The sequence below is a fragment of the Arachis hypogaea genome, chromosome 16, assembly GCF_003086295.3.
Source record: "Arachis hypogaea cultivar Tifrunner chromosome 16, arahy.Tifrunner.gnm2.J5K5, whole genome shotgun sequence".
Classification (NCBI taxonomy): Eukaryota; Viridiplantae; Streptophyta; class Magnoliopsida; order Fabales; family Fabaceae; genus Arachis; species Arachis hypogaea.
In genome coordinates, this window is record NC_092051.1 from 145319501 (window position 1) to 145332343 (window position 12843).

Consider the following 12843-nt stretch of genomic DNA (forward strand, 5'->3'; position numbering starts at 1 on the left):
CAGTTATTTTTTTTCCAAGCCTAATTTTCATATGAAACAAATAAATGATCACATTCACCAAAACTAGCAACAATCAGCTAAAGACTAAATAAATAACAAAAATATTCGAAGTCCAGTAAAAAAAAGCCCATGCCCTTAATTAACAATATTAACTATTAATCAGTTTTACTTAATTAATCCTTTTTATTAACACGCAACATAGATATTGATAGTTTGCAGATCTTGTCTCCTCCATCAAGACACACATCACACGCGTTAATTTATTGCTTACCCACATACGTTCAACAGGTGAGGAAAAAAAATTGCTTCCTCACCGTAGCATTGGCCAAAAATTAAAATAGATAATGTCTGTCAGTTACTAGTAGCCAATATGCGTGAGAGGATGGTAACTAGCAGAAAGTAATCTTAGTGAAATTGTGAAAAGGGTCTCTCAATTCATGTCACGGGTACAAAATTTCATTAAAAGGCATTCCACTAAGTTTATTGGTACAGAATAAGAAGTCACATAAAAAAAAAAATCAAATAAACAAAGGCAAGTGAGGGAGTCAAAGGTGATGTGTTCGTTAGAAGAAAAAGTGGTCAAAGCCAATCATACTGCACCCAATGATGGTGTATTTGTTGAATATCTTCAGTTGAAATGACAATTATAGTTGGCACATGTTGGATCAATGTTCACTGGAAGGCTAATAAGTCATATATAATTGATAACTAGAGTTTTTTATTTTCTTGCAAGTATTTGAAGAGCAAATAAAAAAGTTAAATTAAGTGCACATAAAAGTTTAATTTTTTTTCTATTCATATTTTGTTTTTTAGAGTAAATGTCCATGCATCTGTCTTTAATAAGCTCAAGTGTTTTGAGTTTTTATAATAAGTACAATAAATAATTTATAAATAGATCCTAAATGGGGTTTAATAATAATTATTAAATTTTTATTTTTACCATAAATATTTTTAAAATTCATTTAGATAATCCTAAATTTGTTATCTTCACTCAGTGACTAAACCCACTAATACACTCTCTGCTCTCGTTCTCTTTTCTTTTCACAGAATTTACTGCCGTCGTCAACGATCTCTACCCACGGTCATCAACCTCAACAATAATTCCTATCCATTGGCTTTCTCTTCCCTTTTCATAGAATCCACTGTCATCAACCTCTCTTTCTCTTTCCTTTTTACAGAACCCACGTCTACTGCCAATTTATTTGAGAATTTCCTTTTCAGTTTTAGAGTGCCGTCGTTCTTTTTGCCTTCATCGTGTTCCGCATCTTTCCGTCGTCCTCAGCACTGTCCCCCCTTCATCGTGTAACTAGGGTGTTTGTAAAAATGTCTCAACTAAATTTGATGGATCACGCACCTTCCATGCCTGGGAAACAAAAACCAATGAAATCGTTGTACATTATTCTGTTGGAATTTTGTTCTTTACGTTGTTGGTTTGGATTTTTTTCTAGGGTCGATTTGTCATAATTTTGGAAGAACAAAATTCTACGTGAAAAATTCACTGACACGTCAACACTCTACCCTTTCTCAATCGGTTGCTAGGAATACAAAGACCATTGTTTTAGGTGGGTGAGAATCACTGGAGTAATTTTTAATTGCTGGAGGCGCTTAGTAATTCGTCCAAATGATTAGGAATTAAAACGAGCATACTCTTTTTTTATGATCTTAAATGAATAATACATTAAAGATAACATATTTAATCTTATAAATTTTTTAAATTGAATACATTATATTTATTTAGTTCAATGTATATTTAAATTCATATCACATAATTATAAAACAATTTTCACCAAATAAAAAATTCTTAATCTATACTCTTTATAATTACAGAAAACGAAAAATTGGAGCTTTCTTTAATTTAAATAAAAAATTTTACTTTGAAATATGACAATATAATTTAATTTGTAATTATGTGCTTACTATTAAAAAAATCGTACCTTTTTTTTTAAACAGCAATCATCTAATTATAAACTTATCTAAAATATATAAATTTTATTTCAAATTTTATCTAATACTATGTAATGGATTTATCAAATAATTACAATAAATAATAAAAATTTACATATAGTTATTTTTATGTAAAATTAATAATTTATAATTTTTAAATAATAATTTAATTAAAATTATTAAATTATTTATAATATTTAACTATTAATTTCATGTAAAAATAACTATATAAGAGTCTTCATCACTCGTTACTCTCTTGTTTTCAAAGATAGTATTCATTAATATAAATAAGATTGGGAGTAGAACCATTTACATAATACCGGATACAGGGACCCAGACAAAGACAACTGGTCCTATGTTTTTTTTTTTTTTTTTTTGTACACAACTGCTCCTATTTTGTGACCAAGAGAAAGGGGTAACGGCTAAAAAAATTGAATAGTTAACTATTGCCCAATATAGACTTTTGGTCGTTTTCTCAACATGATATATGTGCTTTTTATTTTTGGTCTTAGCATATATGTCTTAAATGCAAAGCCGAAAAGGGAGTCTTAAATTCTATATGGGCTATGAAAACAGTTCATGGGCCAAATTAAAAAAAATGGGCTCTTAAATCTAGATTACTTTGACCCAAAACAATAACTGAAGTATTTTAGGCCCAAAAAGGATTTACCCAAGGTCCAAAAGATTAAAAAGGATTGTAGTAAACTCAGACTAATGACGAAAAACAAAATTAGACCAAATAAAATAAGACAAATGACACCCATACCAACAAAAAAATCAATCAATGCATGATGAAAACAAAATATTTGATGACCCAAAAAGAAAAAAAAAAAACAAAATATTTGAAAACAAAAAAGAGAAATGTAATTCTTCGTACTATGAGTCTATGACCCAAATAATTAAGGTCAGGGTGTAGAAGAAAGGTCAGACCAAAGTCACTTAAAAATACTAAAGACATGGGTGAGTCTATCCAACTTATTCAGGGATATCACAATTCGTAACCGATCCGAATCCGAGAGCAAGTTACTGTTCTCTACCATTATTCGAGATATTACTTACATATCAGTAATTTTCATGAAATAATTTTTCATGTAATAAGGGAAGTAACTACCCATTACGTACCATAAAGGCTCTATAAGTAATGTTTTAAGTTATTATTTTCTCCCACAAATATTCCATCAACTGAGGTATTTCTTATTTAAATTTATCTAAAACTCTTGATTTTTTATTGAGTCTAAATTATTTACTAAAAAAAATGTTAGGAGTCTAGAGATTTTGTGATTTATAATTAAGGTGTTTGCTACGGTACGATGATAAATTAATACGTACCGATACGTTTAAAATGTGGACAAATAACAATAAGTCATGTGGAATTTATTTTCCACGTCAGCATTTAATTTTTTCTTTTTTAAATATATAATATATCACCACTTTTACTAAAACACCCTTTTAATTAAATAAAAATAAAAAATATTTATTTATTTAATTTTATAAAAAGACTTAAACATCCTTACTTACTTTATTTGATTAGATAAAAATATCCTTTTAAATTAATCAAATTTTAGAATTCATTTAACAATTAATCTTAATTTTATAATTTTAAATAATTAAAACAACAAAACAAAAACATATTAAAAAAACAAAAAATCAAAATTGTTCTTCATCTTCTCCAATTCTCTTTAACTCTTGATTATTGGTGCCCCCTCTAAAGAAAAGCAGTTAAAGACCCAAACCAAAGCGACAAAACCCTAGCCCGGCCGCTGTCTCCGGGTTCTCAGCGCTTCCGCTTCTTCCTCTTCCCCTGTCCGAAACCAGGTAGCTCGGCACGTCGTACCCATTCTCGCTGGCTTCTCTGTTCGTGGCTTGGAGCAGTTCGCCGTCGGATCACCGCTTGCCGTCGTCTCGCCGGTTGCCGTCGTGGCAAACCTACGTCGATGACCACCTTCTCTGCGAAATTGAAGGCAACCACCTCTCCTCCGCCGCAATCGTCGGCCAAGACGGCAGTGTTTGGGCTCAGAGCTCTAATTTCCCTCAGGTTATCTTTAATACTTCTCAATTTCTCTCTCCAAAACTCTCCTTCTTTCTTAGTGCTTTGTTTTCCAGATTCATCTGTTCTTTTTTTTTTAGTTAATTTTCCTCCGATTTATCAGATTTGATTTGCATGTGACATACTGACATATCCTATGGTTTTGGTGTTAATTTGATACATTCACGCTTTAACCATAGCTGTTTAGTTTTATCAACTGGAGCTAATTGATTAATTTTTCAGTTTCTTAATGTTTCACTTGTTAAGTGCAATTTATGCTATAAATTAAAGCTTGGAGAGAGTCATTAGGAATGACTTGGAGTTTGGACTATGTGATTATCTGATATGAGATGCATTCCTTTTTATTAGTATGTAACAACATAAGATCAATCATACACTCGTTATTGTTATATATGAAATCGGATATTCACATCACTTGTGCAAGTAACATGTGGCTGGGGATTTCAAGTGTGTTTGGTTCATAGCACAAGTCAAGTGATCCTTGCAATCTGAAATAGTTTTAGTTGATCTGTTCTTGATTGGTCTTTTGTGTTGTGCAGTTCAAGCCTGAGGAAATTACTGCTATCATGAACGACTTTGCTGAGCCTTGATCGCTTGCCCCCACCGGGTTGTACCTCGGTGGCACCAAATATATGGTTATACAAAGTGAACCCAGCGCTGTCATTCGAGGGAAGAAGGTACTGACTGTTTCTAATTATAGCTTGAATTTTGATTGCACAAGTTCATCAAAGAAAATACAACAATCTATGATAATGTGAATCTGCTAATCTGATTGAGTAAATTTATGATGTAATCATGGATTCAAATTGTGGTATGTGACTGCTTTAGGCCATAGCTCACAATGAATCAGCATCAGCGTAAAACTCATTGCTGCACCATGTCCATACCGTTGTTACCTTGATGCTGGTTTTGGCCATTGGTTGTTAAAATCTCAACTTGTCCTTGTCATGCAGGGTCTTGGTGGTGTTACCATTAAGAAGACGAATCAGGCGTTGATCATCGGAATCTACGATGAGCTGATGACTCCAGGGCAGTGCAACATGATTGTTGAAAGGCTGGGTGATTATCTCATTGATACGGGTCTTTAAGTCTTCTTTGTTATTTCATGTTATCTGCTTGCTTATTTCACTGGCTCCTATACAAGGCTTCGCATCGATTTGCCAAGAGAATGCTCGATTGTATTGTAATAATATTAATTAATGGTTATTCAAAGTCATGGGATCTGCGTCTAGGGAAGAAGTTATGGTGCTTGAGAAGTGAATGATAACTATAATCTCTGTTGTTGTGATTTTTAGCGGGTATCTGTATACATTTTACAAGTGGTTTTAATGCTACGGGCATAGATTGGCATAACTTTCTAAAACCTTATATCTCCCATCCTTTTTCTTCTCAATTTTATCTATGCCCAAGGAATATAATGTTATTATCATCACTGATTCACGGTTCTGTTAGCATCATAGTATATTTCCTTTTACTCTTGGAAGAAATGTTACACCTAATAGTTCTCATCAATTTTGAGATTTCTAAACTGTGTTCTTGGGGTGTCAAATTATGAGTGGAGAAAATGGAAAGGGATAGAAAATAGGGACAAAGAATCTCAATCCATTGGCTATGGACTTTTGATTAAAGTCTTATGTCTGCATTGTGTCTCCATTTAAAATTTGACACATGCATAAATTTCATCTCCGTTTTCGCCAAGAATTTGGCACTCAGAAACAAATAGGATAGAAACAAATATTTGACTATCCACAAGTACCAAAATATTCATGGCTTGACGCGCACAAGTTTTCTTTAACCTCAAGAACCAGATGAATTTTTTATTAAACATGGTTCAAATAAGATGTTCCCCTTAGGCCTTAACAACATAATTTCTTTTTTAATTCCCTTGTATTTCTTGTGCTTCTTACGATCCAACAATTTCCTTTGTTGAGTTTACGGAAATATACAACATAAAAGTTCACAAGGGACAATCCACATAGTACATTCTTTTAGAGACAAACAATCCCGAACATGATACTACTCATCACCATAAAAGAGGGTAAGAAATCTTTGAATATGTAGTGATACAAGTATATGTTTTCTGACGAGTTGGCATGTATAAATGGGGGAACCCCACTCTGCATAAAGTAGAAAATTGGAAATAAACCAACTGTACTTACAACATTTTTTGTATAAACTATTCACAAACCAATGACAATGCAAACTAACAAAATACAAATCCAGAAACGACCCAAAAAGTACATACCAATTCTCCACGCTGGTCTAAAGCTTCAAGATAACAGTTATATCTAAATCCAATTTGTTGAGGAGATAGCTGACGGAAAGAATAATCTCTCTTATTATAGAAGACGGTTGGATAACACTATTGCTGCTTATAGTATCCACCTTGATGAGGTGGAGGGTATGGAGATGGAACGGTATATGGAGGCCTGGGAACAGAACCAGGTTGCTGAGCCGGCGCATTATAGTATGGACCATGCCATCCAGGATATGCAGGTTGGCCATACTCTGCTGGTGCCTGCTGATGAACCTGATGGGGTTGGTATGGAGCGGCAGATGTTGGTGGAATGTGGTATGGAGGTGGAGGCTGATGCGCTACTGAACCATATGAGGGAGGGGGATGTCCGTAGGAAGAAACCGGAGGCTGCTCAGGTGGTTGATAATAAGGTGTTTGGGGACGAGGATCTGTTTGTTGTGTACTGGGTCTTTGGTTTTGGCTTCCAACTGGTGGGTAGCTACTACTAAAAGCACCTGAGTTTTTATCTTGGAAACTCAGACCAGCCACTTGTCTTTGAACATCTTCAATCATTTCTCTGCACTGGATGTTCCTTGTCATTACGAAGTCATTGCTCTACTGCTTTACATTTGTGAGCGCATCCTATCGAACAGAAATTTGCATAAATAGCAAGTACTTGTTTTCAACCATATATTTAATCATACTCAGATAATTTCTTGCATAATAGAATTCAATCAACACATAGTTGATAAGTTCTAACCTGCAGAGTAACATAGAATTTTAACCCTTCATTAATGTTGTCTTTTATCTCTCGAAACTTGGCTATGGCAGCTTCAATCTGCTTATAGCATTTTTCACGTGAAGCTGAGATATTATAAGGAAACCATGAAAAGATCAACCATCAGACAAGTAGGGTGACTACACCAAAAAAAAAAAAGAAAGGGTAGCATTCTGTATGAAATAATAAGAGCCATTTCAACTATTACCACTGAAATAGAAAAGAAGGTCCATTAATTAATGCATCAGTTTAAACAATTTTCTGTTGCTGGTTAATATTCAGTTTTGTGTACATTAAAATCAGATTCAATATTGAGGAGAACAACCAAATAGATATACCTTTATAGTCTTCAAGATTGAAGAGAGCCGAGAATTCATCATTCTGAGCCTGTAAACAGAAGCAAACGGTTGTTAGAATCACATGATTGAAGATTGTTGCTTGCTCACAATAATCAATGTAGTAAGTAAAAAAGGAACCCCAGAGAATTTTGTATTAAAAAAAAAACCACCAAGACAGTTTGGGAAATATTTCTCTTAGAAAGTTCTAATATGCATCAATTCTTTTTAAGCGAGCGCACATAATGCAATACCTGGATCTGCATCAACAGTTGCTCCTGTGCCTCAATATTTGAGCTATTTCTTCACAAATATGGTCATATTTTGCTATTTCCTTCTTAAAGAGATCCTCATGAGAGCCAGTGGATGTCATCAACTTTGGTAATATATCATCCTGAAGATATTTTTAGAAATACAAGCAAAGATAAATAGTACATGTTATAGATTCATGAATCACGGATTACATAGGATGGAAAAAATTCCACAAGAAGCATCCTAATCAGGTGTACCTTTCTTTTCATCTCTTTAAGCATGTCTTCAAGACCAGCCCTTTGGGCTCCAAGAGTTTCTACTTGCCTCTGAAATAGCGAGCACAAAATTTGATAAGAATTATAAACACATCTAATGCCAATGTTGTAGTCATTTTTTAAAATTATAACCCTATGAAACAATTAGAACATGTATTACTAATATTCCTTTTGTAAACTGAAATCCCTTTTCCTACTGCTAACTCTAATCAATACTCCATTGTCCCACAATATGACACAGATAGGATGAACTGAAGGACTGTAAAACAAAAATATTACTGAAATTGCCAATATAGCAAAAAATTTGTCACATATACCAGAAAATTCTAAGAGAAAAATAACAGTCATATAAATTATTGATTCAAGAACTGGTAGTGAATCTTATTCTTTGAAAATCATAATACACAATCATAATTCATAAAATAACCATAACAGGACCAAAAACAGCAACTAACCAGGCTCTGCTTGAGAGATCCCACAATAGCATCTTCATTTTGATCTAAAGACATAATCGGCCTTGCCAAGGTTGGAAGTGCGGATTCAATCTGGTAAAGTGCATAGGAAGTTCAATGACTGAGCAACATGTCCTAGCCACACCAAGAGCCAAATGAATCATAACAAATAGTACAACAATTTACCGGGCGGGCATCAAGGATTGACATGAATGCCGAATTTTCTCTAACCGAACGCTCAGGGTTTAGGGTTGGGTTTTTGAGTTCTATACTTCTTTCCAAGTTTTCAGAGGGAGAAAGGGCCAAAGGGTATCTATCGAAGAGGGGTTTTTGATTTCTGAATCTGTTTTTTTTTTTTTTTAATGAAGAAATAAAAACGACGGCGTTTGGAGGCCTTTCGTTTTGAACCGGTAACACTCCAAAAGCCGGGCTGGTCTAAAGCAAAAAGTTTGTACCTTGCAGCAAAGAAATGAAGGCTTCAGCAAGATCCGGTGTCAAAAGAGGAACTTTAAGCATCAAGTTGATGTTATTTCCTCCAATGTTGACAGCAACAGAAGCATGGATTCTCACCGTGACATAGAGGGCACCCAAGCTGATCATTCTGAAAGCAACAACAACATTTCCATTCAACAGGTGACTCACATGAATCAAAATGTAAGTATTTCTTCCTCCCATTATACAATGGTTGCCCATAAGCATAAAGTACTAGGTTTAATATTCTTTCATTGATCAGACTGCTACAAAGGAGCTAAGCAAGGAAAGTGCTATGGCCATGATAACAGTTACTTCAGAACAACAAAGTCCAGTTTCTGTTCTTGATCTGCAATTTTACAGTGAAGACCCACCTTCTCCAATAAAAAAGAAGACAGAAATCTCAAAAGATTTAGGTATATTCTACACTTAAGTTTTTGTGATATTCACATAAAATCATCTATAGGAAAGGAGTTTGGATTACATTTTAACTCTTTCATATTTATATTTCTACAGATGAAGCTTTAGCCACTCCTGATAACATAGGGCATGCATTGGACCTTCCTCTTTCATTCAATAACACAAAGGCCAACTTCAGCAATGGAACCAGTGATGATGACCTTCAAACTCAGAATTTGGATAAAGTTCTTTGGCAAAATGACGATAATAGCGAGAAATTCACCAATTGCAGAGAGAGAAAAGATTCTGACCGTAAATACATAGTAGAAATATTGCTCGCATCAGGGCTGCTCAGTAGCCCCAGCTTAATCCAGGCAGTTCATTCACCAGGTCACCTGATAAACCCAAAGTTGTTCTTTGCACTTGAACTATGAAGACAAACAAGCTGCAGTTCAATATGAAGCACAATGCTGGGAAGATTCTTAGGATAAATAATCTTGAAGAAATGCAAAGAAAACTCATATTTGATGTTGTCAATGAGATTCTAGTACAAAAAATTAGTGCCTTAATATATGTATATTTTGGCTAAAAAATAAGTTTGAGATTCTTAATATGCAAGGAAACAGGCAAGCATTGTTTATAAGCCTAAACCAGTACAAGTGATGTGATGATAAATAAATATTTGAGCCTTAATCATTTAAAGAACCTTTACAACTCATGAAACAGCTTGAGTTATATGAGAAAGTGGCAAGAAATTTAACTTTGTTAACCAAAATATCATATAATAAAGCACTCTCAATCATTTTTAACTATGTCACATCACAAGAATGGACATTGGATAGGACCCAGCCAAGTTAAAGGCCACAGGATGCATACCTTTGCAATGGAAACAATAAGATCAATGTCCTGCAGGAATGCAGAACGTGTAATATGCCAGCCATTATCAACACGCTGTAACATGGTTACCGTGTCCATCGGGTTCTGGATAATTGAGTGATAGTTAGGAGCATCTTCGTCTGAGACTGGATAATGGAAGAGATTATATCGCTTGTCATATAATATCCTGCCACAGAAACAGAAGAGACAAAATCAGAGAGCCAGAGAGAGAAGCTTTATGTGTTCAATTAAATATGACAATGGCCCAAGTGAAGCCAAGAGTTCATGAATTTAGAACATATTAGTTGCACTTGTCTTACTTGCAATGCTTATTCGTCACATACTCACATCAGTTATATCAATTTAAAACAATTTATAGATATTTTGGTTGGTGTATTTTAGATAGCATTCAGAGCTTGGTTAATAATTAAGGACTTTAGGATCATTCTGCAACAATGTCATTAGAAGTTTAAGACATCAATCAAACCAAGAACAGGCCAAAAGGTTAAGAAAAAAATGTTTTGAGAATTGCATAGACCTAGTAACAAATCTGGCATACTGAAGCATCCACAAGTATGTTAACCTAAGAATCGTTTAGGAGTCATATAATTTGTTTACTTAAAGGAATCACACAAGCTAGTGTTAACCAAAACATCATCAATCATGTTCTTGTCACTGCTTTTCAAGATATAAGCATGAGCCCACAAACCTAAAGACAAAGCACCCAATCCAGTACAGGAACTAATCACACTTTGCATGGTGTAACCGTCAGGATCATGAATCCTCTGCATCTCACAGAACATTCTCAATGCAGTGTCATACTCACCAGCACTTGCATAAGAGTCAATCATGATGTTCCATGAAACCTCACTTCTCTCGGACATTTTCTCGAACACCTTGTGTGCCAAGTCTAGAAACCCACAAGTTGCATAAAAATGAATCAAACTGTTACAAATATGAGTATCCGATTCAAACCCAAGTTTCAATACATGAGCATTTACCTGTTTCCCTTCAGAAAGAGAGAACAAGTAAGCACATGCCTTTAATACAAAACGGTATGTGTAATTATCAGGAATAACCGCTGCACTTTGTTGTTCTCGTTCCATCATTAACATTGCTCTGTAAAGTTCCATGGACTTGTGTTTTTGATCTGCGGTTCTAGCATAGGCTCTTATGAGTGTGTTCCACGTGAAGGAAAAAGGAACAGAGATAGCGCCGGCGACGATGGAACAGAGCTGCTCGACGGAAAAAGGAGGCGACCCCGGCGACGATGGAACCGAGCTGCGCGACGATGCTTTCAAAGCTGAAACAGTAGCTGCACGATGGTGGAACAGAGCTGCACGATAACGACGGTGGCTTCGAAGCTCGTTTCGGCGACGGCGTCGGGAGATGGACGGAGGTGAGGTAGTGAGATCGATGACGGAGAGAGGAAGGAGGAGCTCGAGGGTGATGGGAGGGATGGGTTCGCGTTTAGCGTTGTGTGGAGCTAAGGTTGCTGGGTTGGGTAATTAGCTAGGGCATCTCAGTAGATAGGAAGAGGAGAGAAGAAGATGAAGAAGACGAAACCTTCAGACAGAGGCCTCAACGAGAAGATTTCTGAATGCACATGAAGAACAATTTTAGTTTTTTATTTTTTTAATATGTTTAATAAAGATGAAGAACAATTTTGATTTTTTGTCTTTTTAATGTATTTTTATTTTGTTGTTTCAATCATTTGAAACAATAAAATTAGAATTAATTGAATTTTAAAATTTGATTAATTTAAAAGGATATTTTTGTCTAATTAAATAAAGAAAGAATGTTTAAGTCTTTTTATAAAATTAAATAAATAAATATTTTTTATTTTTATTTAATTAAAAGGGTGTTTTAGTAAAAGTGATGATATATTATATATTTAAAAAAGAAAAAATTAAATGCTGACGTGGAAAATAAATTCCATATGGTTTATTGTTATTTGTCTACGTTTTAAACGTATCGGTACGTATTAATTTATCATCGTACCGTAGCAAACACCTATAATTAATAATTAGCTATCATTAATATTTTTAATAGTGTGAAATTATATCTAATAGTATAGAATTATGAAAATAGATTCTCTCCATTTTTTTCACAATTAATAGAGTAAAATGTTATCTCTCACTATTAATTTTATAAGTGAGACCAAACATAAATATAAGAGAGTAACAAAAAGTTAGAGATCACACTTTACACTGTCAATTTTTTTAATAATTGAGAGGATTAATTTTTTAAAATTACTCACTTTTTCTTTTATTGATTAAATATTGGCCAAATTTTAATAAAAATATTACTCTCCTAAACTTTTTCATTTAGTAATCTGTTTTAAATACATCTTGTAACAGTAATATATATATATGTGTGTGTAATTATTGGTAGAAAATCATAAGTCAAGGTTGCGAGAACCGGACCGGTCAATGAACCGGTGAGATTACTGGTTCAATGGTTTAATAGTTCGACCGGGGTTCAACCGGTTAATTAAATATTAAATAAAATTATTAAAAAATCTAAAAATAATTTTAAATATATTTTTAATAAAAAACCGTTAAAAACCGGCCGGTTCGACTGGTTTACCGGTTAACCAGCCGGTTCGATCGATTTTTTACTGGTTTTTTGTTAGTCGGTTTTTGAGCTTACCCGGACCGGTTAACTGACCGGTTCCCGGTTTTTCCGGTTGAACCGGCCGGTCCGGTCCGGTTTTCAGAACAAAAGGTACGAACAGCAATTTAAATCAAAGGGAAATAAAGTGCAAACTGTCAAAAG

The 12843-nt window shown here is 34.3% G+C and overlaps 1 long non-coding RNA gene and 2 pseudogenes across 1 annotated transcript; 1 reads left to right on the forward strand and 2 right to left on the reverse strand.

Moving 5' to 3' along the window:
• Nucleotides 1–370: 370 nt before the first annotated feature.
• LOC112805921 (profilin-1-like) lies at nucleotides 371–5354 on the forward strand (annotated as a pseudogene).
• A 623-nt stretch (nucleotides 5355–5977) lies between these two features.
• Nucleotides 5978–8897, reverse strand: LOC112697539 (vacuolar-sorting protein BRO1-like; annotated as a pseudogene).
• Nucleotides 8898–9102: 205 nt separating this feature from the next.
• On the reverse strand, nucleotides 9103–11680 carry LOC114924161 (uncharacterized). Its single transcript, XR_011874651.1, has 6 exons — nucleotides 11067–11680; nucleotides 10775–10975; nucleotides 10066–10252; nucleotides 9501–9634; nucleotides 9275–9410; nucleotides 9103–9164 (listed from the first exon to the last, which is right to left on the reverse strand). It is a non-coding gene; the product is annotated as an uncharacterized lncRNA (long non-coding RNA).
• Between the last annotated feature and the right edge of the window lie 1163 nt (nucleotides 11681–12843).